The sequence below is a fragment of the Monodelphis domestica genome, chromosome 8 (assembly GCF_027887165.1).
Source record: "Monodelphis domestica isolate mMonDom1 chromosome 8, mMonDom1.pri, whole genome shotgun sequence".
In the NCBI taxonomy this organism is placed as follows: Eukaryota; Metazoa; Chordata; class Mammalia; order Didelphimorphia; family Didelphidae; genus Monodelphis; species Monodelphis domestica.
This window is the reverse complement of record NC_077234.1, coordinates 180,064,716-180,089,635: the sequence shown is the minus strand read 5'-3', so window position 1 is coordinate 180,089,635 and position 24,920 is coordinate 180,064,716. Positions and strand designations below refer to the sequence as shown.

Below are 24,920 nucleotides of genomic sequence, written 5' to 3'. Positions count from 1 at the left end.
GTGTAAATGAGATATCCTGGAAGTTGATTCTAAAAGAGAAGTCAAACAAATACTATTTTTATAGACCTCTAAATTATTTCTAATATTAGAGCAAAGGTGTGTGTGTGTATGTGTGTGTATGTGTGTGTGATCCTTAAAGGTCACAAGAACTTTTCTGAAAGGGAACAATTTAAAAGAAAATTTATTGGGTTAAAATGGGCTTTATGAGGAAGTATGAAAGATTATGACTCGACTCTCCATTTCTTTCCCATGCGGAGCCAGATAGCTATGTTTGGTACTTAAATAAATTCAAAGCCTGGGAATTGACTTTGATTTGAAACATGGGCCTCCATATGGTTTCTGCCATTTATTTATTTGGAAAACACACTCTCCTTTATTAATGAGCTTACCCAGAGCAAAATGAATCACCACAATGACTGGATAGTGCCCACTTAGCACTTTCTCAATTCAAAAACATTATCCAAAGAAGCATCAGGTGAAGAAATAGATGAGTATGATAAAATGAGTTGTCTCCCACAGCAGCAGACTAAAATACTAGGAGGGTGACCCTGGCTAAGTGGTAAGGCAATTTTTGCTCTTAATTAAAAGAAAACAATCCAATGTGGGATAAACTGTTTACTTACACCATTAGACATTTATTTCCTATTTGTAAATGACACACAGTTGAGAGAACGAATTGTTTAGTCTTGAGAATTACCTTTCCTCCATTGGGTTTGGGCTCAAAAGAACTCACTGCTGATTACACCACCTTTGGGATCACTTCCAATATACACACCAGTGACAACCAATTTCCATGGGTTCTTTTGTTTCTTTGTCTCTTTGTTTAATTAGGATGTATTTGGAAAGGAAATTTCATGCTTATTGTTTTCCTGATGGTACAATTGAGGCCATTCAATCTCTATAATTTTAAAGAAAATTAAAAGAAGATTTTAAAAGAATCACAGAAGGAATCTTAGCAGTCATCTGCTTCAAACTGACAGTTTTACAAATAAATAAACAGACAGCAAAAGAAGTTAAATGATTTTCCCAAAGTCCCTTGATGCTTAGGTATCAAAAGCATGGATTTCTGTAGTACTACTATTTTGAAAGCTTTTGCATCTGTTAGATGATTTTCTCTTGTAATGTAAGAGAAGTATAACAGATGTTAGGTACATTCTTTAAAAAAGTAGGTATTGAGGCCCAGAACAATCAAGTGATTTGCTTTGAGAGGTGGAACTATAGCTAAAATACAATTCTGATTCCTAAATTATTGGCCTTTTTTTAAATTTAATTTTTTATTTTATTTGGTCAATTTCAAACATTATTCCTAAGTTACAAAAATTATATTCTATTCCTCCATCAACTCCCCCCAACCCCTCCCATAGCCAACATGCAATTCCACTGGGTATTACTTGTGTCCTTGATCAGAATCCATTTCCATGTTGTTGGTGTTTGCATCAGGATGTTCATTTAGGGTCTACCTCCCCAGCCATATCCCCTCAACCCATGTAATCAAGCAGCTGTTTTACTTCCGTGTTTCTACTCCCACAGTTTTTCCTCTGAATATGGATAGTGTTCTTTCTCATAGATCCCTCCAGGATGTTCAGGAACATTGCATTGCCATTAATGGAGATATCCATTGAATTCAATTGTACCAAAGTGTATCAATCTCTGTGTACAATGTTCTCCTGGTTCTGCTCCTTTCGCTCTGCATCAGTTCCTGGAGATCATTCCAGTTCCCATGGAATTCCTCCAGTTTATTATTCCTTTGAGCACAATAGTATTCCATCACCAACATATACCACAACTTTTTCAGCCTTTCCACAATTAAAGGGAATTGAATTCCCTCATTTTCCAAAATTTTGCCACCACAAAGAGTGCAGGTATGAATATTCTGGTACATTTTTTTTCTTATTATCTCGTTGGGGAACAAATTCAGCAGTGCTATGGCTGGATCAAAGGGCAGACAATCTTTTAGTGCCCTTTGGACAAAGTTCCAAAGTGCCCTCCAGATTGGTTGGATCAATTCACAACTCTACCAGCAATGAATTACTGTATGGACTTTGCCACATCCCCCTCCAGCATTCATTACTTTCCTTTGCTATCATGTTAGCCAATCTACTAGGTATGAGGTGATACCTCAAAGTTGTTTTGATTTGCATTTCTCTGATTATAAGAGATTTAGAACACTTTTTCATGTGCTTATTAAGAGTTTTTATTTCTTTGACTGAAAATTGCCCATTCATGTCCCTTGCCCATTTATCAATTGGAGAATGGCTTGATTTTTTGGTACAATTGATTTAACTCTTTGTAAATTTGAGTAATTAGACCTTTGTCAGAGGTTTTGTTATGAAGATTGTTTCCCAATTTGTTATTTCTCTTCTAATTTTGGTTATATGGGTTTTGTTTGTATAAAACCTTTTTAATTTAATGTAATCAATATTATTTATTTCACATTTTGTGACTCTTCTAAGTCTCGCTTGATTTTAAAATCTTTCCCTTCCCAAAGGTCTGGCATATATATACTATTCTGTGTTCACCTAGTTTACTTATAGTTTCCTTCTTTATGTTCAGGTCATTCACCCATTCTGAGTTTATCTTGGTGTAGGGTGTGAGGTATTGATCCAAAACTAATCTCTCCCACACTGTCTTCCAATTTTCCCAGCAATTTTTATCAAATAATGGATTTTTGTCCCAAAAGCTGGAGTCTTTGGGCTTGTCATAGACTGTCTTGCTGAGGTCACTTACCCCAAGTCTATTCCACTGATCCTCCTTTCTGTCTCTCAGCCAGTACCATATTGTTTTGATGACTACTGCTATATAGTATAGTTTCTACTGCTATATAGTATAGTTTGAGATCTGGTACTGCAAGGCCCCCTTCCTTTGCATTTTTTTTTCATGATTTCCCTGGATATCCTTGATCTTTTGTTCTTCCAAATGAACTTTGTTATGTTTTTTTCTAATTCAGAAAAAAGATTTTTTGGTAGTTCAATGGGTATGGCACTAAATAATTAAGTAATTTTGAGTAGGATTGTCATTTTTATTATGTTAGCTTGTCCTACCCATAAGCAGTTAATGTTTTTCCAATTATTTAGATCTAGTTTTAATTGTGTGGAGAATGTTTTATAGTTGTGTTCATATAGTTCCTGTATTTGCCTTGGCAGATAGATTCCTAAGTATTTTATATTGTCTAGGATGATTTTAAATGGAATTTCTCTTTCTATTTCCTGCTGCTGAGATGTGTCGGAGATATATAGAAATGCTGATGACTTATGTTGGGGGTTTTTTGTATCCTGCTACTTTGCTAAAGTTGTCGATTATTTCCACTAGCTTTTTTAGTTGATTCTCTAGGATTCTTTAAGTAGACCATCATATCATCCTCAAAGAGTGATAGCTTGATCTCCTTATTGCCAATTTTAATACCTTCAATTTCTTTTTCTTCTCTAATTGCTACTGCTAGTGTTTCTAGTGCAGTGTTAAATAATAGCTGTGATAACAGGCATCCTTGTTTCACTCCTGATCTTATTGAGAATGCATCTAGTTTATGCCCATTGCAGATGATGTTGGCTGATAGTTTTAGATAAATACCGGTTATTATTTTTAGGAAAGACCCTTCTATTCCTATACTTTCTAGTGTTTTCAATAGAAATGAGAGTTGTATTTCATTAAAGTCTTTTTCTGCATCTATTGAGATAATCATGTGATTTTTCTTGTTTTGCTAGTTGATATAGTCAATTGTGTGAATGGTTTTCCTAATATTGAACCATCCTTGCATTCCTCATATTAATCCCACCTGATCATAGTAAATAACCCTCTTGATGACTTGCTGGAGTCTTTTTACAAGTATCCTATTTAAGATTTTTGCATCTATATTCATTAAGGAGATTAGTCTATAGTTTTCTTTCTCTGTTTTTGACCTGCCTGGCTTTGAGATCAGTAACATATTTGTGTCATAAAAGGAATTTTGTAGAACTCCCCATTTGCTTATTATGTCAAATAGTTTGTAGAGTATTGGGATTAGCTGTCCTTTGAATGTTTGATAGAATTCACTTCTGAATCCATCAGGCCCTGGGGATTTTTTTAGGGATTTGTTTGATGGCCTGTTTGATTTATTTTTCTGATATGGAATTATTTAAGAATCCTATTTCTTCTTCTGTTAATCTACACAATTTATATTTTTGTAAATATTCATCAATATCACCTAGATTGTCATATTTATTGTTATATTATTGGGCAAAATAGTTTTTAATGATTGCCATAATTGCCTCTTCATTGGTGGTTGGGTCTCCCTTTTCATCTATGATACTGTTAATTTGGTTTTCTTCTTTCCTTTTTTTATTAGATTGACCAGTACTTTGTCTATTTTGTTTGTTTTTTTTTTAAATACTAGCTTCTATTCTTATTGATTAGTTCAATAGTTATTTCAAATTCAATTTTATTAATTTCTCCCTTAATTTTTAGGATCTCTAATTTAGTTTTCTTCTGGGGATTTTTAACTTGTTAAATTTCAAGTTTTTTGATTTGCATGTCTAATTCGTTGACCTCTGCCCTCTCTAATTTGTAAATATGAACTCAAGGATATAAAATTTCCACTGAGTACTGTTTTGGCTGCATCCCATAGATTTTGAAAGGATGTCTCATCATTCTCATTTTCTTCAATGAAATTGTTAATTGTTTCAATGATTTGTTCTCTAACTAACTGATTTTGGAGTATCACATCATTTTATTTCCAATTAATTTCTGATTTGGCTCTCCATGAACCCTTACTGATCATTGTTTTTATTATGTTATGATATGAAAAGTTTCTATTTATTATTTCTGCTTTTCTGCTTTTGTTTGCCATGTTTTTATGACCTAGTACATGGTCAATCTTTGTGAATATACCATGTGCTGCTGAAAAGAAAGTGTATTCCTTTTTGTCCCTATTTATTTTTCTCCATATGTCTATTAACTAATTATATAAGATTTCACTCACATCTTTTACCTCTCTCTTATTTATTTTTTGATTTATCTAAATTTGATAGTGGTATGTTCAGGTCTCCCACTAGTATAGTTTTACTATCTATTTCCTCATACAATTCTACTAGCTTCTCCTTTAGAAATTTGGATGCTATACCATTTGCTGCATTCATGTTGATTAGTGGTATTTCCTCATTGTCTATACTCCCTTTTATCAGGATGTATTTTCCTTCCCTATCCCTTTTAATCAGGTCTATTTTTACTTTGGCTTTGTCAGATATCATGTATGCGACTCCTGCCTTCTTTCTATCAGTTGAGGCCCAATAGGTCTTACTTCAAACTTTAATTCTGACCTTGTGAGTATCTACCCACCTCAGGTGTGTTTCTTGTGGACAACATATGGTAGGATTTTGGATTCTAATCCACTCTCCTATTCATCTACGTTTTATGGGTGAGTTCATCCCATTCACATTCAAAGTTATGATTGTCACTTGTGAATTCCCTAGCATTTTGATATCCTCTCCTAGTTCTGTCCTTTCTTCTTTTGCGATATCTGTTAAACCAGTGGTTTACTTTTAATCAATCCCCCTAATCCCCTCTCTTGATATACTTCCCTTTGTAGTCCCTCCCTTTTTTCCCTTCTTTTTTTTTTAACTTAGGGTCTGTTAAATTCCCTCCCTTCTGTCCTTCCTTCCCTTTTAGTACTCCCTTCCCCCTACCCCCTTAGTTTTCCCTTCTCACTTACTCTGTAGGATAAGATAGAATTCAAGATCCCAATGGATCTAGATGCTCTTCCCTCTCAGAATTGATTTCACTGAGAGTAAGGTTTAAGTATTACCTATTAGTACTCTCTTCCTCTCCTTCTTATAAGAGTATTCTTCCCCTACCTCTCCATGTGTGTCTTTGTGTGATAAAGATTATCCTATTTATTTTATTTCTTCAAGTATCTCTTGGTGCCATCTTCAATCCCCCCCTTATTCTTTTTTGCATATCATCTTATAGCTCTTAATGCCCCATTCTCTTCCTGTGAATGATTCTTCTAATTGCTATAACAATGAATACAATTTTTGAGCGTTACAAATAACATTTCCCCCATATATTAATATATATAATTTGATCTAATTGTAGCCCTTAAAGAAGAGAGTTTGAATAAAAAAAAATTTCCCCCTTTTCCCTCTCTTTCTTATTTACCTTTTCATGTTTCTCTTGATCTTTGATTTGGATATCAAACTTTTCACTTAGTTCTGGTCTTTTCTTTACAAATACTTGGAAATATTCTATTTTGTTAAATGCCCATATTTTCCCCTGGAAGTATATAGTCAGTTTTGATGGATAGGTGATTCTTGGTTGAAGACCCAATTCTCTTGCCTTTCTGAATATCATGTTCCAGGCCTTGAGGTCCTTTAGTGTGGATGTTGTCAGGTCTTGTGCGATCCTGATTGGTGCTCCTTGATATCTGAATTGTCTCTTTTTGACTTCATGTTGTGGAAGGGGCATGGAGGAAGAGAGAATTTCAAGCATGCAAGAAACAAAGCTGGGGACCTGATCTGCCAATCAGGGTGAAGATTCCAAAACAGAATGTTCCCAGGAAAAGCAGTTGGAGCCTGGCCAGAGGGGATGAACTAAAACTTTTTCTCTGGGGTGTCTGATTAAGGGAGACTGATTTTGTTTGTCCTAGGTTGAAGAACATTTGGGGGGGAGGGGCTTCTGGAATTAATATGAGAAGAAATTAACTTTGGTTGGTGGTTTTGTGTAATTGGAAGAAGAAAGAAGATTTAACAATTATCCTCCATCTCTCTGTCTCTGAGTCACAGTTGTGACAGGACTGACATTTTCTATAATCCTCCTAATTCTTCTTATAGATTATGGACACTCCTATCCCTTTCACCTCAATCCCCATCATGTTATTCTCAATAAACGCCCTTACTTGAGAAGAGTAAAGAATATTTCTCTGAAATCTCATAGTTCCCCTGAGTTACTTAGAAGGTGGCTGAATAAGACCGGGGGAGGGGAAAGGGAGGCAGAAGGGTGTGGGTGGAAACTGGGAGGTGAAGGGAGGAGAAGGGTAGGAAATATCTTGATCTATTAGTCATCAAAAGTGATCAATAGGCAACCCCACAGTAACCCCTCTAGTACCATCTCTATATCTCTCTTTATCTCTATCTCTCAGAAGTATCTATATCTCCATTATAATTAGGCACTCTCAGGTTCCCCTAGCATCTCTCTAGTCACTGCCAGAGTGTACCCATTTACTGCAACCAGAAATAGTTCCACAGATTATCTCCTTTATTACATTGGAGAATTTTCTCCTTAGCTTGAAAGCTCTGGAATTTGGGAATTACATTCCTGGGAGTTGTCTTTTGAGGATTTAGTGTAGAGGGTGTTATATGAACTCTTTCAATGTCTATTTTGCTTCCTTGTTCAAAAACATCAGGGCAGTTTTCTTGGATGATTTCCTGTAGTATGATGTCAATATTTCTGTTTATTTCTGGCTTTTCAGATAGACCAATAATTTTCAAATTGTCTCATCATGATCTGTTTTCCTGATCTGTCATCTTGTCAGAGAGATATTTTATGTTGTCTTCTATTTTTTCAGTCTTTTGACTTTGCTTTATTAATTCTTGCTGTTTTGCAATATCATTGGTTTCCAATTGCCCAAATCTGGTCCTTAAGGCCTGGTTGCCTATTATAATCTTTTGGTTTTCTGCTTTAATCTTTTGATTTTCTGCTATAATCTTTTGTATTTCTTTTTTGGTTTGGTCCATCCTGCTTTTCGTGGCTTCCAGCTGTTTCTCCAATCAGGAGTTCTTGTCCCTCAAACTGTTATTTTCTCTTTGAACTACTTCCACTTTTCTTGCCAGAAGGCTTCCATCTTTTTGATAAGCTCCAATTTAAATTCTTAAAGAACTTGTGGACAATTTCCATTTTTTTTGGTAGGTTTTGGCTTTGTTTGAATTTCTTCCTCTATTTCCTCTGTAACCCGAGTTTTACCTCCATAAAAATTTTCAATGGTGAATGCCTTCTTTTTGTTTTATTTTGTTTTTTGTTGTTGTTGTTGTTGTTTTGGTGGAGGGAGGTTGTAGCTCCTAGGCACAATTTGCTATCACTGTGGAGATTTTTCCTTACCTTTTTAGTCAGAAATCTGAATGAGACGGACAGGCTCTCTACATGGAGTCAAGGAAAAAGGATTTTGCCTGAAGCAAGCTCTTGAATCTCCACAGCTTCTGCTGTTCACTGCTCTTCTCTGTGCCTCCTTCCTGAGAGTGCCCACAGTCTGCACTCCCCAGCCCAAAGGGGTTTCAGGTGTAGCTGCTCTCAGGGGTAGGTCCTCAATGGTCTTAGTCAGATCCCAAGGACCTAGAGGTTCCCCTTTCTCACTCCACAAGTACCCCTCACTCACTTACTGATTCTGGTGCATGCTGGCTCTGACTCTGGCTCTGTAGGTAGGGTGGGGGAGGGTAGATCAGCTCAGGTTTAGGTGGGAGATTTTTCACCCCATTATGGCATGGAAATGCCCATATCCCATGTACCTTCAATGCTGTGCCCTACTGTAGAGTCTCTACATTCTTGTGAATTTGGGTTTTTTGGTCTTTTGAGGTAGTCTATATCAGTGGCTGCTGAGGAGAGGAAGAGTCCCGTGTCTAGACTGCTACCATGCTTACCCAGAACAACAAATTATTGGTCTTTTAATGGAATTATGGATTCCATATGTGGTTTTTAAGGTGTTCAAATAGTTTAGTTTTAGGCCTGATCAAATCAACTGATTCCTTCCTTCCTTCCTCTCTTTCTTCCTTCTTCCTCCCTTCTTCCTTTCCTTCCTCCCTTCCTCCCTCCTACCCTCTCTCCCTCTTTTCCTTCCTAGATGTAAAACCATTGACAAGTCAAAGAACATTGTTTTTTTTTATTCTGAGGAATAAAGATCACAATATCTGAAATATCTGCTTCACACAAGAATTATTGTGAGGCTTCAGTGAAGTATAGACATATAACAAATAGAGAGAGTTATAATAGTCTAAAAATACTTCTATTACTACTACTGATGATGATGATGGTGATGATGATGATGATGATAAGATAGCCCAAAGACCTTATTTTGTAGTTTAGAGCATTGAGAACCAGAAAGATTATGTGCTTCAGATGATTATATAGTTCCATGACTTGTGTGATTATATAGATTTTAAGTAGCAGAATTTGAAATTAAGGCCAGATTTTGTGACTCTAAAACTAGTATTTTTTCCAATAAACCATGCTGATATTCTTTTTGTTTAATCAAGTCATTTCAGAGAGCAGTTTTGAAGAAACTGTTTCAGTTGCATTCATACCTATGAACCTTCTATCATCTTGATTTCAGAATTCCTTAACTTTAGCTCCTAAAACAATGCATTGATACCTTAGTCACACATTTAGATATATTCTTCGCTTATTCTTCAGCATTCCCAAAATAGATGCATTTCTGTCCCTTTAACATATCCTGTATCATTCACTTTCTGTGCCTTTACTTTTGATATTCCCTATGCCCTATTCTTTCTTTTCCTCTTTTTCTTTACCTGTTGAATTGTTCTTCATTAAAACTCACATCAAATGTCCCCAAATGTTTGCCTTCCAATCTCAAGTAGAATTTTCCTCCATATTTCTTTAAACATTATCATCTTCATCATTATCATTATCATCATCAGTATCAATAAGCTCTTATGAAGTTCTTACTAAAGGTAATTAAGTGGTTCAGTGGATTGAACAATGACCTTGGAATCAGGAACACATCTTCCTGTGTTCAAATCTGGCCTCAGACACTTACTGGTTGGGCAAATCAGTTCACCCTGTTTGTTTCCATTCCTCATCTGCAAAATGAGTTGAAGTAGGAAATAGCAAACCACATTTTTGCCATGAAAAGCCCAAGTGGAGTCACAAAGAAGTACATATGTCTGAACAACAAACTTCAAGTTCTTACTCTGTCACTTATGTAATATTTAATATAATTATTTATGCTTTTTCCATCTATATCAGAAGATAAGCTATATTAGGATAGGAATGATGCTTTATATAAATATGATTCATTCCTTAGTTCCTGGCCCAGTACTATTCAGTAAGTGCTCAGTAAATATTTTTAAATGAATGAATAAACATCTTAGTAGATTTTCTAATTCAGAGCATTATATTGCACAGCCCAGCATTTTATAATGAGGCAGAACAGAAAGTTTTTTATTCACTGGAGATGGAGGTAGGCCAGAGCACTACTGAAAGTTTGCAGGTCTACATCCTGTACTTAAAACACTGGAAAGATACAGTACTCAATGTCCATAGAAGGCAACAAAAGGACCAAGCCATAACTTCACACAAAAAAGAGCCTAGCCTTAACATCAAATCCAAAGTCAGGAAGTAGGCTGGGAAAATGGACAAGTAAACAAACAAAAAAGAAATCTACTATAATCAGATATTATGTTGATATGGATATATGGGGAAAAGGGGGAAGGGAGACGTAGAATGGGGTTAATTATCTGACATGAAAGAGCAGAGAGTAGGCAAGGATTGAAACTTATTCTCATTAGAATTCACTCAAGAGGGATTAAATTAAATTACAAAATAATTATTTTATTCAACTAGAAAAAAAATAATAAAATTCATTTGGAAAAACAAAAGGTAAAAAATATCAAAGGAAATAATAAAAAAAATGTTGAAGGAGTCTAACAGCACCAGATTTTGAACTATATTATAAAGTAATAATTATCAAAATTATCTGATACTGGCTAAGAAATAGAAAAGCAGATCAGTGGTTCCACATACATATGTGCAAGAAACAGTTGTATAAGATTATAGGAACCCTGTGTTTGACAAAAAAAAAATCCAAATTTTTTTTAATATGAATTCACTATTTGGTAAAAAATGTTGAGACAACTAGAAAGCAATTTGTTAGAAACCAGATACAAAACAATATCTTACAGCATTTGCCAAGATAAGATAAAAAAGATACATGACCTATACATAAACGGAGATATTATAAACAAATTAGAAGAAAGAACATATTACTTAATAGACTTATGGATAAACAAGAGATAGAAAACATGGGAAAATGTAAAATAGATAATTTTGAATACATTAAATTGAGGTTTTGTACAAATAAAATCAATATAGTCAAGATTCAAAGGAAAGCAATAAGTTCAAAAGTCAGAACCCGAGATCACTTGGACCTAAGGGGTAGGAGCGCCGAGTCCAAGGCTACAGAGGGAAACTTAGACCCGAGATTGTAACCCCCAGGCCGGATCCTTCTATCAGAATCTCAGTGAAAGTCACTGCCCTCAGAGCTCCGGGAAGCCGTGGCCCTTCCCCTCTCAGAGAACAGGGTCGTCTGAAACAACTCTGAGGTATCACCTCACACCTAGCAGATTGGCTAACATAACAGCAAAGGAAAGTAATGAATGCTGGAGGGGATGTGGCAAAGTCGGGACATTAATTCATTGCTGGTGGAGTTGTGAACTGATCCAACCATTCTGGAGGGCAATTTGGAACTATGCCCAAAGGACGATAAAAGACTGTCTGCCCTTTGATCCAGCCATAGCACTGCTGGGTCTGTACCCCAAAGAGATAATTGACAAAAAGACTTGCACAAAAATATTCCTAGCTGTGCTCTTTGTGGTGGCCAAAAACTGGAAAATGAAGGGATGCCCTTCAATTGGGGAATGGCTGAACAAGTTGTGGTATATGTTGGTGATGGAATACTATTGTGCTAAAAGGAATAACAAAGTGGAGGAATTCCATGGAGACTGGAACAACCTCCAGGAAGTGATGCAGAGCGAGAGGAGCAGAACCAGGAGAACATTGTACACAGAGACTAATACACTGTGGTATAATCGAACGTAATGGACGTCTCCATTAGTGGCGGTGTAATGTTCCTGAACAATGTGCAGGGATCTAGAAGAAAAAAACACCATTCATAAGCAGAGGACAAACTGTGGGAGTAGAAACACCGAGGAAAAGCAACTGCCTGAATACAGCAGTTGAGGGGACATGACAGAGGAGAGACTCTAAATGAACACTCTAATGCAAATATTATCAACATAGCAATGGGTTCAAATCAAGAAAACATGTAATGCCCAGTGGATTTACACATCGGCTATGGGGGGTGGGGGGAGGAAAAGAAAATGATCTATGTCTTTAATGAAAAATGCTTGGAAATGATCAAATAAAATATTTTAAAAATGCAAATAAAAACAATTCTGAGATATCTTACACCTATCAGAGTGGCTAAAATGATAAAAGCACAAAATGACAAATGTTGGAGAGCATGTTGAAAAATGTGGATACTAGTACATTGGTGAAACTGTGAACTGATCCAACCCTTTTGGAGAGTATTCTGGAAGAATACTCAGAGTTATAAAACTGTATTCCTTTTGATCCAGAAATATCACTCTGGTTAATTTTCCAAGGTAACCAAGGAAAAATTAAAAGAAACTATATGCTCTAAAATATTTATAGTAGCTCTTTTTGTGGTGGCAAAGAACTGAAAACTAAAGGGATGTCTATCAAGTGGGGAATAGCGGAAAAAATTGTGTAATGATTGTAATGGAATACTACTGTGCCATAAGAAACAACAAACAATATGATCACAAAAAACCTGGAAAGACATATGAAGTGATGCAAGGTGAAGTGAGTTGAACCAGGAGAACTTTGTACACAATAACAACAATAATGTATGATGATCAACTGTCAATGAAAACTATTATCAACAAGGCAAGGTTTTAGGACAACTTGAAGGGGCTCATGATGAAAAAGGGTCTACATTGCTGTAGAAGTAGTAGAGTCTAAATGCAGATTGAAACATACCATTCTTTGCTTTATTTTCTCCATGAATTTTTTTCTACTATAAGCAACATATATTTTGTTTCACAACATGACAAAACAGGGAAATATGTATTACCTGATAATATATGTATATATATATTACCTATATCTATATTATATTACCGGGCTTCTTGGGGAGAGGTTGAAGAATGGGATAGAATATGGATTGTAAAATGTTGGAAAATGAATATATTAAAATTGTCATGCAGCTAATTGACATGAAATCTAGAAAAAAATACATAAAATAAATTTAAAAAAAAGAGAAAAGCATACTCACTGAGACAGAGAAGTCTAACACCCTAAATGGGAGGAAGAGTAGAGGGTTATAAGAGAAGTAGGGGGAGCTGATAGAATAGAAGGAAGATTGTAAGGGAAAGTGGCCAGAAATAAAATATTTTTGAAAAAGGGATAGAGTTAAAAGAGGCAGAGAGAAAGATGAACAGGAGACAAATAGAATGGAAGGAAAAACACAATAATCATAACTGTGAAAACATTTTATAGCAATTTTCTTTGATAAGGGTCTAATTTTTTTAACATATAGACAGAGAATTGATTCAACTTTGTAAGAATAAAAATTATTCCCCAATTAATAAATGATCAACAGATATGACCAGGCAGTTTTCAGATGAATAAAAACCAACTATAATCATATGAAAAAATGTTTCAAAACACTATTGACTAGAGAAATTCAATTAAAACAGCTCTGAAATACCACCTCATAGATCAGCTGTGAGATCAGGGCAGCTCATGTTGGAAGATTTGAACTCTAATGCACTATTTCTAGAGTTGTGAAATGATCCAACCATTCTGGAAATCAATTTCAAACTATGCCCAAAGGGGTACAAAACTATGCATATTCTTTGACCCAGCAATACTCATACTAGGTCTATATCCCAAAGAGATTTTTAAAGGGAGAAGAAAGGACATATATGTACAAAATTATTTATAGCAGCTCTTTTTGTGGTGGCAAAGAATTTGAAATTGAGAGGAAACATCAATTGAGGAGTGGCTGAACAAATTATGATATATTTTTTTAAGGAATACTATAAGAAATAACAGACCAGATAATTTCAGAAAAGACAGGAAAAACATAAATGAATTGATGCAAAGTGAAATGAGTAGAATCAGGAGAACACTAAATGCAATCACAGCAATATTATAAAATAATCATCTCTAATGACTTAACTAGTCTCAGCAATACAATGATCCAAAATAAAAAAATTCATAGTGAAAAATGGTATACACATCCAGAGAAAGAACTGATAGTCTGATGATAGAGAATACTATTTTTCACTTTATTTTTGTATTTTTGGGGGGAGGAGCATCAGTGTTTTATTTTACAACATGATTAACATGGAAATATGTTTTTCCTGATTACATTTGTACAACCTACATCAAATTGTACACCATCTCAGAGAAAGATGGAAGGATGAAAGGGAGAGTGAGAATGTGGAATACCAAATTTTCAAGTAATTATCTTAAAATTGTTTTTTCATGTGATTGGGAAAAAGATAAAACATATTTTAAAAAGGGGTTCAAGTACCAATGAGCCACAGTCAAGATCAAACATAATTTAGCATTTATCACTATAAAAGAACAGAGAATTTGGAATATGATACTTCAAAAGGCTAAAGGTATACCAAGAATAACTTGCACAACAAAACTGAGCATAATGTTGGTTGGAGAGGATGAGGAGAATGGAACTTTCATGAAAGAGAATGTGCAAATAAAAAGACCAGAGCTGCCAAAAAACTTTGAAGTACAAATACAGTAGTGAAGAGAAACATAAAAAGTTAAACATGAATAAACAATGATAAAGGATTAAACAAAGACAAGCAGCTTACATACAAAATTGGGGAGACAAAACATGCATCCCCTTTAATCACCATCATCATTATGGTGTATAGACAGAGTACAGTAAAAGAAGGTCTGGGAGTAGTTCCCTCATTTCTTGATGGTCTTAAGAAAATAATAAAAGAGAAGGGAGAAAATACATTGGTGGGGGAAAGGAGAGAAAAGGAAGATTAGGGAACATAATTTTATATTATCAGAATTTACAAGTAGGTGGTATAAATTAAGGAGCAGGAGTTGGGAGAAGCAACTGAACTTGAACCTCATATCTGATGTGGTCAAAGGAAAAAAGAAAGAATATATGTTTAAACACACACACACACATAGATGGAAATATTTTTTTATTCTACAGTAAAAGAGGGAAGAATGGTGTAATGATTGAAATTCTCAAGATGCAATATTTCTTAATTTTAAAGTAAGTATTAATTGACCACTTAAGTCATTCTAAACTGGTCAGTTGATTCCCTCCACACTCTGAGTGGGCACAAAAGGGAGACAACTCCTCTCATATATCTCTTTATATATCCCTTGGGAGCTCATCACTCAGTCCCTACCCCCCCCCCCGACATTCCAAGACTTTACTGATTAGTAAATAGCCACTGAAGAAGTAGACTTAGGGACCTCAACTCTTCCTTATTCATCACAAGAGTGGGATGTCTTTGCTTCAGATGGGAAGATGTCAACTCATTAAACCAGGTGGAGTCCAACATGCCTGCTAGAGCTTGCTGACTTCCCTTAATCTTCTCAAGTGGGTCAGGGTTCACCCTACCCTTAATCCTTTTATCCTTTTAAGATCTAAACATGGGAGCAGCTAGGTGGTTCAGTGTTGGAAAAGGCAAACCTAGAGATAGGAAGTCTTGGGTTCAAATCTAGCCTCAGACACTTCCTAACTATGTGACCCTGGGCAAGTCACTTAACTCCCATTGATTAGCCCAGTGATAATGAACCTATGGCACAGGCACACAGCACTCTCTATGGGCATGTGGCCACCCTCCTTTACATCCCTCAGAGTTTGTTACTAGAAAGGCAGAAGGAATCAGGTGAAGCTGCTCCCTTCCCTCTCTCCACCTGAAGATATTTTTTCACATCACCCACCCCTCTGTCCAACAACCCAATGGGAGCACTTTCTCTTTCCCCTGTGTGGAGTAAGGGGGTGGGGCATGTTATGTGGTATCTGAGGGAGGGCCAGGATGGTACTCGGTCTAGAGGGTGGGGTGAGGGAAGGGCACCGCACTCCATCTCTAAAAGGTTCGCCAGCCAGCATTGGCTTAGCCCTTACTGCTCTTCTGCCAGTACTTAGTACTGATTCAAAGATGGAAGGTAAATGTTAAAAAATGTAAATGAAAGAAGGGAGGCCCCAACCTAGTTTCAAAGACTGGGAGGGAAATTGTTTCAGCCTGACCTTAGAATCGAACTCTTCTTGGGGGAGAGAAAGCTATATGAAATTATTTCATACACATATATATATATATATATATATGTATGTATGTATGTATGTATGTATGTATATATGTATCAGTGGAGGAAGAGCCAAACCTAGAGACAGGAAGTTCAAATCTGGACTCAGACACTTCCTAGCTATGTGACTGTAAGAGAAGTTGTAAGTGAGAAACCTTTGGCAGAAATCAGCTGCAAAGAGAAAGCACAGGGGTAGAGAAAAGGAAAAAAATTCAAGATTCCAGTGGGAGAACAGAAGCTGAGAGAACTCAAAAACTGCCAGCTCACTTTACTCCTTCAGCATGAGGATAGGATCTTTGAGGCTGGGGTCCCTCTGGATATCAACTGTTTCCCAGTGAACCCCTGAAATCTCTCACACACAGCTTAAGACTGGGACTTTGAAGAAAGCCTTCTACTGAGAAACTCCTCTCCAAAGAGTTGTCTCCACCATTCTCCCCAGCTTGTCCTGAACTCCATTATTCTAACTAGATTAGCTCAGGAGTAGGGACCAAGTCAGCAGCTGACCAGAAGAGGGGTCAAGGCTGAAAGCCTGGATCCCTGAGATTTAGGGGGGTCAGCCTGCCAATCAATAGGGATTCCTGCTACCCACTTTCCTCACCTAATACCTTCATCCCTCCCTTCCCTGAGTGATCCCAAATAAAGTGTTACTACCTAGATCAGGTCTGCCTAGTTCCTGACACTAAGGAAGGGGGCTGAAGATTTGGGGAGAACTATACCTCTTCCCAAAAAGGAGGGTTAATTCAGGATCCTAGGGATCCAAACAACTAGATCCAAAGGAGTGATCCTCTCCTCTAGGCAGAGGAGTAACTTCAGGTTTTTTTGGGGAGAATAAGTGTCAGTTGGTGTACTTGAAGGACTCACAGACAAGAATGTCCATCTGGTATCTCAACTATAGCTGAGACCAAGAAGGGAAGCTGTGTGCCATTTCACTAAAGTTCTTGTCTCTAGTTTAACCTCCACCTCCCAGAACCACTCTCTGAGGAGACATACTCTCTCCCTCAAAGCAACAAAGCCAGGTTACTTTCCCCAAGGGGAAGAAAGGGGATGATCAATCTCTTTATTCTCTCAATTCTTTCTTTCCTTCTCTCCAGTTTCCCAGTGTATGTGTGTGAGACCCTCTTGCTGGCCAAATATTTCATGACCCTGGGCAAGTCATTTAACTCCCATTGCCTAGGCCAGTGATAGTGAACCTATGGCACAGGTGCCAAAGATATATATTGCAATTCAATATATTTTCCACAAGGGGGAGGGAAAATTAGAGGAAAGTTAAATTGAGACCCATTGAGTCCTAAGGAAAACAACCTCTAAGGATGTACAAAAATATTCATAGTTCTTTTTGATGTGGCAAAACATAGGAATCTGAGGGTTTGCCCATAAATTGGAAAATAGAAGAACAAATTATGGTATATAAATGTAGTAGAATACTATTTGCTGAACTGTTGATATAATAACCAATAAGGCTTTAAGAGGACTTATTATGAAAGGGGTCACTTTGTGTACTGACAGAAAAGCAAAGGACTCAGAACACAATATAAGACAAATAAATTTTTCAGGCATTTCCAATGTGGAAATTTGTTTTGATTGAATAAATATGTGTAGTGGGTTTTGTTTTTCTTATATTCTCAATTGTGGAATGGTTTGAGGTAGAAAAGTGATGAGCAGATCTTGTCATTAAAACAATTATTTATCTCTAACTTTATCTTGATTATCATCTATCTATATCTATCTATCTGTCTGTCTGTCTGTCTATCTGTCTTTTTCTATATATTGTAGGAGTACTTTCTAAACACCAGTGGTTAATATAAGGCACAACGAGAGGAGATGAAAGGCCACATGAGAAATACAGCAAGTTTAGTTGGACTATGGAATGTAGAAGAAATAATCTCCAACAAATCCATAAAGATCAGTTGGAGTTAGATTGGGAAGAATTGTAAATGCTAAACAGATGTCATATTTTCTCCTATTGGTAATAGGGAGCCACTGGAGTTTCTTGAGCACACTGTGATTTCTTGAGACATGTGCTTTGGGAATTTTGCCTTGGAAACAATATTTGGTAGTTATAAAATATTTGGAATCTGCTCTAGGGCAGAGAATATACACACCAATTAAATTAGAGATCACTGAAGTATAAAGTATAACATATACAAAGCTGCTGCTGCATGTGACATATTTCCTTCCTCAATATTTCTAACCTAAAGTGATTTTTTAGGTGATAGACACCTCTGAGAAATGTATCTATCTGCTTTATCTACATATAATAACTACAGATAATTATACTAGAAAATCATAAGTGCAAGTAAGTTGAATTGCTTAAGCTTTTAGCATATGTATTTTATAGCTAATCAGAACCATCTAAAATGCAAAGACATATGAAGGGTCTTTCAAAACCACCTGAAAGTCAACACATTTTGAAAGAGGTCTATTATGAATGCAAATGAAAAATCATCTACACTTTGATAAGCACAATTAAAACAAAACACTGAAATCCATTAGATGGCACTTGTGAAATAGACAGGCTTTTTTAAAAAATGGTTTTGATGAGCTAGGAAGAGAGAAAAAGAAACCCAAATACTAATTACCATTTCTTTATTTTGATTCTAATCCTCAGTAACAGTCACAATAATGATGCTTTTGAATGTCCCTCAATACTTCTTTGAATGTAGATAGTGTGGTCACTTTATAAAGAGGGAAACTGGCATGTGAACTAGCTTCTACAGACTATCTATGATCAATAAAGGCTGTGTTCTTGAAAGAGCATCTGATGTGGACCCTGTACCCTTGAATTTATTTCAGTCTATCCCAGATGTATATTCCTTTAGGCAAGTCCTTCAGCTTTTCTGAATGTTTATTTTCTCATTTGGAATCTACGGTTATAATCCTTGAAATACCTAGCTTTGAGTTTGGGAATGGGTTAAATGAGATAATGTAAGTGTAATGACAGTCTGTACTTAACTCTCCCAGAACAAAACAACTGTACCTCTTCCTCAGGTCAATAGGAGTATCTTTGAAGGCTTGGGAGGTTGATTCCATAATGCTATTAACCCAAGACTCTATTCAGTTACTTTTTCCTCACTCTTAACCACAAGTAATTAGAACTTCTGTGTTCATTTGACCAGTTATCAACAATTAGCACTTACAAAGAGATATTTATTTTTAAAATGTAGAAAGAATGAAGTTACAAACATTTCCCCTCAATAGTTTGTAGTAAACATTATCACATGCTACCTTAGTTCTTAGGAAGAATGGTTTCAGAAAGAATGCAGTTTTTTCATAGCATTTGTTCCACTAAGTTAACATTTAGAAGCATCATGGTTAATAGACAGACTAGTCTGAAGCTCTGCCCTGGCTAGATGGGTCAAACAGGTCATGAGGGACTTCACTTTTCACTGTCTGACTCCTAACAAATCCAAGTCTGGGTTCTAGCTCCCCAACTTTTAGCAACTCACTTTCTTGACCTCCTTTTGGAGTTCCCGAGGTCTTAACCATCACCAATCACCTTCATATAATATAGGAAAGAGCCAGTATGCTGGAGCTACATATTGGTCTCAGATGGGAAAGGCAAGAAGCCTCTTCCCATGGACAGATTCATAGCATCTCTCTCTCTCTCTCTCTCTCTCTCTCTCTCTCTCTCTCTCTCTCTCTCTCTCTCTCTCTCTCTCTCTCTCTCTCTCTCTCTCTCTCTCTCTCTCTTCCTCTCTCTCTCTCTCTCTCTCTCTCTCTCTCTCTCTCTCTCTCTCTGAGAAAAAGGGTTATCTTACTTTTCTGTTCATATCTTCAGTTTAACACAGTTCTTCTCATACAGGAAGCACAATAAATACTTTTATTATCCTCAGAAATTATCAAGGTAGAAAAGAATAATAGCAAAGACCTTGATTTAGCTTCTTAATGCATTTTGAATGTACCCCTGTTCATCCAATCCATATTTCATGTCTTCATCATGAGGTTAGCCAACCAGAATCATCAGCACAGATTGTCTAGGCATGTTTCAGATGGGAAAGCGGAAGACTTACACTAGACATCATCTTGTCTTTCTGGAAGTAGGTCCCCTAGCCACTTCCACAAAACCTACCATTACAAAAGTGAAGTTCTTTATAAATATAAAGCATTTTATAAAACTAAGTTATCACTGTATTTACTTTACTAGTTCCACTTGAATAAAGAAAAGCAATGATCAGCTTTGCAACTTTCCTGTTATAGACTGTACTTATTTTAGTTTTAGTACTCATAGAGGGATGCCATTCTTTTTGCAACAGTAGCCTATGAAGTGTGACTAACTATTTGTAATTTGTATATTTTCTAGCTTTGGAATTTTATAACAGCAATGAGTGATTATTACCTTAGAACTTAATTAATTAAAATGTCAAAGAGGCATGCATGCAAAGGACATCATCTGTCAGTCAAGTGAACATTCCTTTTGGAATTTTACTGGGAAAGACAGTTGAGTCAAGCCAATGGCTGAACTGGGCTGAACTGGGCTTTGGTTGGTGTGGCTGATGGTGGTGAAGGAAAGAAACTAATTGTATTCTCTGGGACTTGAATTAATCAAAGTTGGAGGTGACCTGGCAGATTGGAAAGAGGAAAAAAGAAGAAAGACAATTGTCCTTATATCTCTTTGACTGACTCTATTTCACAAGAGTGACTGGATTGCTATATTCTCCCAATATCCTCCAAACCAAAGCTCCCTGTAGAGACTAGGGATATCCTACCGTATCCTTCATCCTTGTCCTGTCTTCCCTAAATAAACCCTTCTAAGAGAAAAGAAGAGAAAAGAGTATTTCCTCTGAAATCGCATAGCTCACACTGAGTGATCTGAGGGAAGAAGAAGAAGGGGTATGGGAAGTTGAAAGGCTTCTGAAGAGGGAGGAAATGAGAGGAAGAGAGAGGAGGGTAGACAAACTTGATCCATTAGTCATCTAGAGAATCAATCAATATACACTCTCAAATATCCATCTATTACAGAACTTAATTAAAATATGCTCCCAACAATTTCCAAAATGGTAACCAGAAATAGATTCTATAAAATTAATTTTAACAAATATTCACTGGTAAAAATGGAAAATAAGAAAATGGGAATTGCAACTGTATAGTTAAATGGACTGCAGAATTGTCCACTTTTCTTCAGACATAAACAGAGGAAGATTTTTTTGAAGAGTTAACACAAGTGGTTTATTACCTGATGTGACTTGACAAAAGACATGACAATAAAATTATTTGCTCATCAAATGTATTTATTAGTGCTATTATTCACCATCATGGATGGTGGGTATTGACTGAAGGAATCTGGCAAAGAAAAGGTACATCTTTTAAGAGGAATATATTCAGTAGAATTGGAAAAATGATTCCATTATAAATAAGATGTTTAATTGTATGGAAAACCATGAATATGCTTGGAGAGGCAAGCTAAAAAGCATTTGGATAAAGAGCAAATGAGGAGAAACCAGGCAAGATAGTGTTTAGATTATAACACAGGTCCTCAGACTAGCTGAAGAAATTGAACAATTAGTTTTTGATAGAAACCAAAAATCACATATTGAGGCACATATGGTTGTGATGAGAAACTTCAACAATTCTGACATATGATAATAGTCTCTCTTTGTTAAAGGCAGAACATCTGATAAATTCCTGCTGTGATGAAATTATTAGCAAATCAACTTTCAGAAGACATAGAAAACAAGGAAGGCTCCTGCTATTCTGCAATAGACTCTGATTAAGGAAAGAGTTCAAGGTGGCATGTTAAATGGAGTGTTAGACTTGGAGTCAAGAAGATTTGAATGATAATTTTGCCTTAGACACTGTTTGAATTTAGGCACTAACAACCTCTCTGTACCTCAGCTTCTGTATATGTAAAATGAGAGAGTTTGATTCAATGATTGCTTAATGTTCCCTAGACCTATGATCCTATGATCCTATAATTGGAAGCACCATCGAAGAACAATGGCTCTCAAATCAAAGGATTTTAGGATGAAATCTCATTTCCAATGCTTATACTCAGGCTATCACAAAATCCTCATTATTTCGACTTCTTAACACCCCTGAAATCTATCATTTCAATGTCCCTGCTTAGAAAGGGAAGAAGAACCAATGAAGAGAGTCTTGGACTTCCAGCCAAGAAATCCAAATTCAAATCCTGACTAAAGATACTTTATAGCTATGTGATCATAGGCAAGTCAAACCCTCTCAGAGATACAATTTCAACACCTTTTAAATGATAGGAATGTGCACTTTAAGCCGTAAGCCCTAGGGAAATAAGGGCTATTACTTTCAGCACCCCATTTCAGAACCTTATCTCAAATTTGAACTTTTGAGATAACTTATTGTTCTCCCTGACTCCTAGTCTCTTCTACTTACTATTGTTAGATTTATAGTTGGATTGAATATTTAATTGGTGGTTGCTAGGGATTTAATCTCTAAATCCCAAAATGAATTACTCAAGTAAATGGAATTAATGGCAGTTTATTTTTATAATAGAGGAAGATATTAAGGAAGAGAACAAAGGGAAGAGAGAGGGAGGGAGAAAGCTCCAGCTTCCTCTGAACCAATTAGAAACTCTAAGGCACTAGTCAGGGGAAAGAAGTCTGAAGATGATGAGCCTTTCTCGGAGGTTCACACCTCCAGAAAGGGCAAGGAAAGAAGTCAGCCTTTACACTCACCACAGTGACTGTCTAAAAAGAAAGCAGTCTGAGGTCTCCCACACAAGCTCCTCCAGAAGTCCACTTCCACAGCCAAGTGTCTTCACTCAGAGTCTGAGTGTCTGTCTTCCAGTCTCTTCTCAAGTGTATCTCTTCACTCCAATTCCGAGTGACTGTCTTCCAATCTCTCCTCTAAGTGACTGTCGATTCCAGTCCAAGCCCAAGTCACTGAAGATTTTACTCCAAGTCTGAGAGTCTCTCCTTACTCCATTCAAGAGTCTGTCTTCCAGTCCAACTTCTAGTGACTGAATCTTCACTCCAAGTCCGAGTGACTGATTGATCTCTGTGTGTCTCTGTTTCCATTATTTAAAGATCTTTTTCCTCTTGTGTCACCTCCCCTAAAATTTACATCTATCAATCACAGTTGATGCTCCACACCAGGACTATCCACTCTTTCACAGACCTCCCAACTCAATCTATGAAATGGGTGTTCATACCTTTTTGTGGTTAAAATGGGTATGTCTATTTTAAATACTGGGTTTACACTTTGGGGATTAATATCTAAAAATAGACAGGGGATTACAATTCAATCTTTACAATAAAGGAAGAGCTAAGTACCTTCATTGTTACAATCAGGGGAGAGCCAAATCCAGTCTTCACACTACCCTGGAGAAAGAAGAAAAGGACAAGATTAACCAAGGAGATCATCATAGCTACAAGCAGTTTGACCAACAAGTGGGGAGGTCTGTATTAGTTGATACTGATGAAAACTAGTTGGATGGCAAAGGAAGTTAGCCTGAAGAAAACTTTAAATAGTAGGAGTTGATTCATTTTTGCCTTTATCCTCAGTGCCTACTACATAGGGAGAAATATTTGACTTTTTAAAGAACACCCATATAGGAATTCCTTTTAGCAATGCAAGTCACCTCCAATTATATTCTCAGAGGCATTGCTTAGGTAGTATGTGTCATAGTGAGGCCATGAACCCTAAATCATATTTTTTTCTCATCTGGCAAATGGTGGTGCTTAATAAATGATTATTGAATTAAATTGAATTGAAGTCCATCAACATCTGATGGGAGGTAATCAGTAGAAGGTTTTAAGAGATAATGGGGGCAGGAGAAGGCAGTTAATGAGGGTCATTCATTGATGCCTTGGAATGAGGGTTCTGTATGAGTTCAAGGAGTTTTAAAAGAGAGTTGATCAATTTTTTCTCTCCAATACAGATCCTGTGTTTGGCAGTAAATGAATGGCAAGGTGGTAACCTAGTATTTGCATTATAAGAGGAAAGGGTAAATAAAACATGTCCCAAAAGATGTGTTAAAAGATATCACTTATTGGTGACTAGAGACAAGGGGGTGGTAGGGTCCATAATACTACTCATCCTGATTGGGGTGATGTTAGGCTATGATAGCTCCTCTAAAAATGGTTCCCTTTTGGAATAGGAAACATGTTTCTGATATGTGTTGGAGATGATTTCTTTTTTTCAGGGCTTCTAGCTAGGAAGGTGTATGGTCTGTCTGTTAGTTCCCATTCCATAATTGTGCTTTATGAACTTTGAGTGAAGCAATAGGGTAAGGGACATGGGAACTGAGGACTAGATTATTTCCCAATTCACTCAAGGTTGACTGTCAAAAGGGAACATGGGAGATTTTACCTATGATCCCAGGTGCTATGGGGCAGTTTGGGCACAGAAGGATCTAAGAAGTCCTGATTTGGGAAACCAGGAGAGATCTTGGTTAGTTTCAAGAGCAAAAGAAATAAGCAATTACAATCACATAGAGATACAAGATAGTAGTCAATTAGAATAGTCTGGAGTCTTCCTACTGAACTTTACTTCTTAAATCATAAGACACAGCCAGGAGGATAGCCTTGGGCTATTCTCTCTCATGAATATCAAAAGCTTGACTGAGGTGCTTGTATCTTTCTTTCTCTGTACTCTACATAGGAATGTTAACTCAGTTTGTATGGTGGAAATAGACATCTGATACAAAGATTCCACAAAGGAAGAAAGGTTTTAACTATGACTATAATCATGCATAAATGTGTGTATGCTGGCACATATTACCTAGTCAACAGTAGCAGTTCATTTATATACCTCAAAGTCAGAAAGGATTGTACTTGCAATTGGAAAATTCTAAGTAGTGAGCTTATTTTCCCCCCTAGCATAAGAAAGGGACACAGAATCCCCAGAACTAAACACTATAA

The 24,920-nt window shown here is 36.5% G+C and overlaps 1 long non-coding RNA gene across 1 annotated transcript in view; it reads right to left on the bottom strand.

Moving 5' to 3' along the window:
* Positions 1 to 607: 607 nt before the first annotated feature.
* Positions 608 to 24,920, bottom strand: part of LOC130455832 (uncharacterized) — a 50,448-nt gene continuing 26,135 nt past the window's right edge. Inside the window, exons 2-3 of the long non-coding RNA XR_008914000.1 lie at positions 23,331 to 23,378; positions 608 to 898 (exon numbers count right to left, since the gene is read on the bottom strand). This is a non-coding gene — a long non-coding RNA (uncharacterized LOC130455832). The remainder of the gene's footprint in view (positions 899 to 23,330; positions 23,379 to 24,920) is intronic.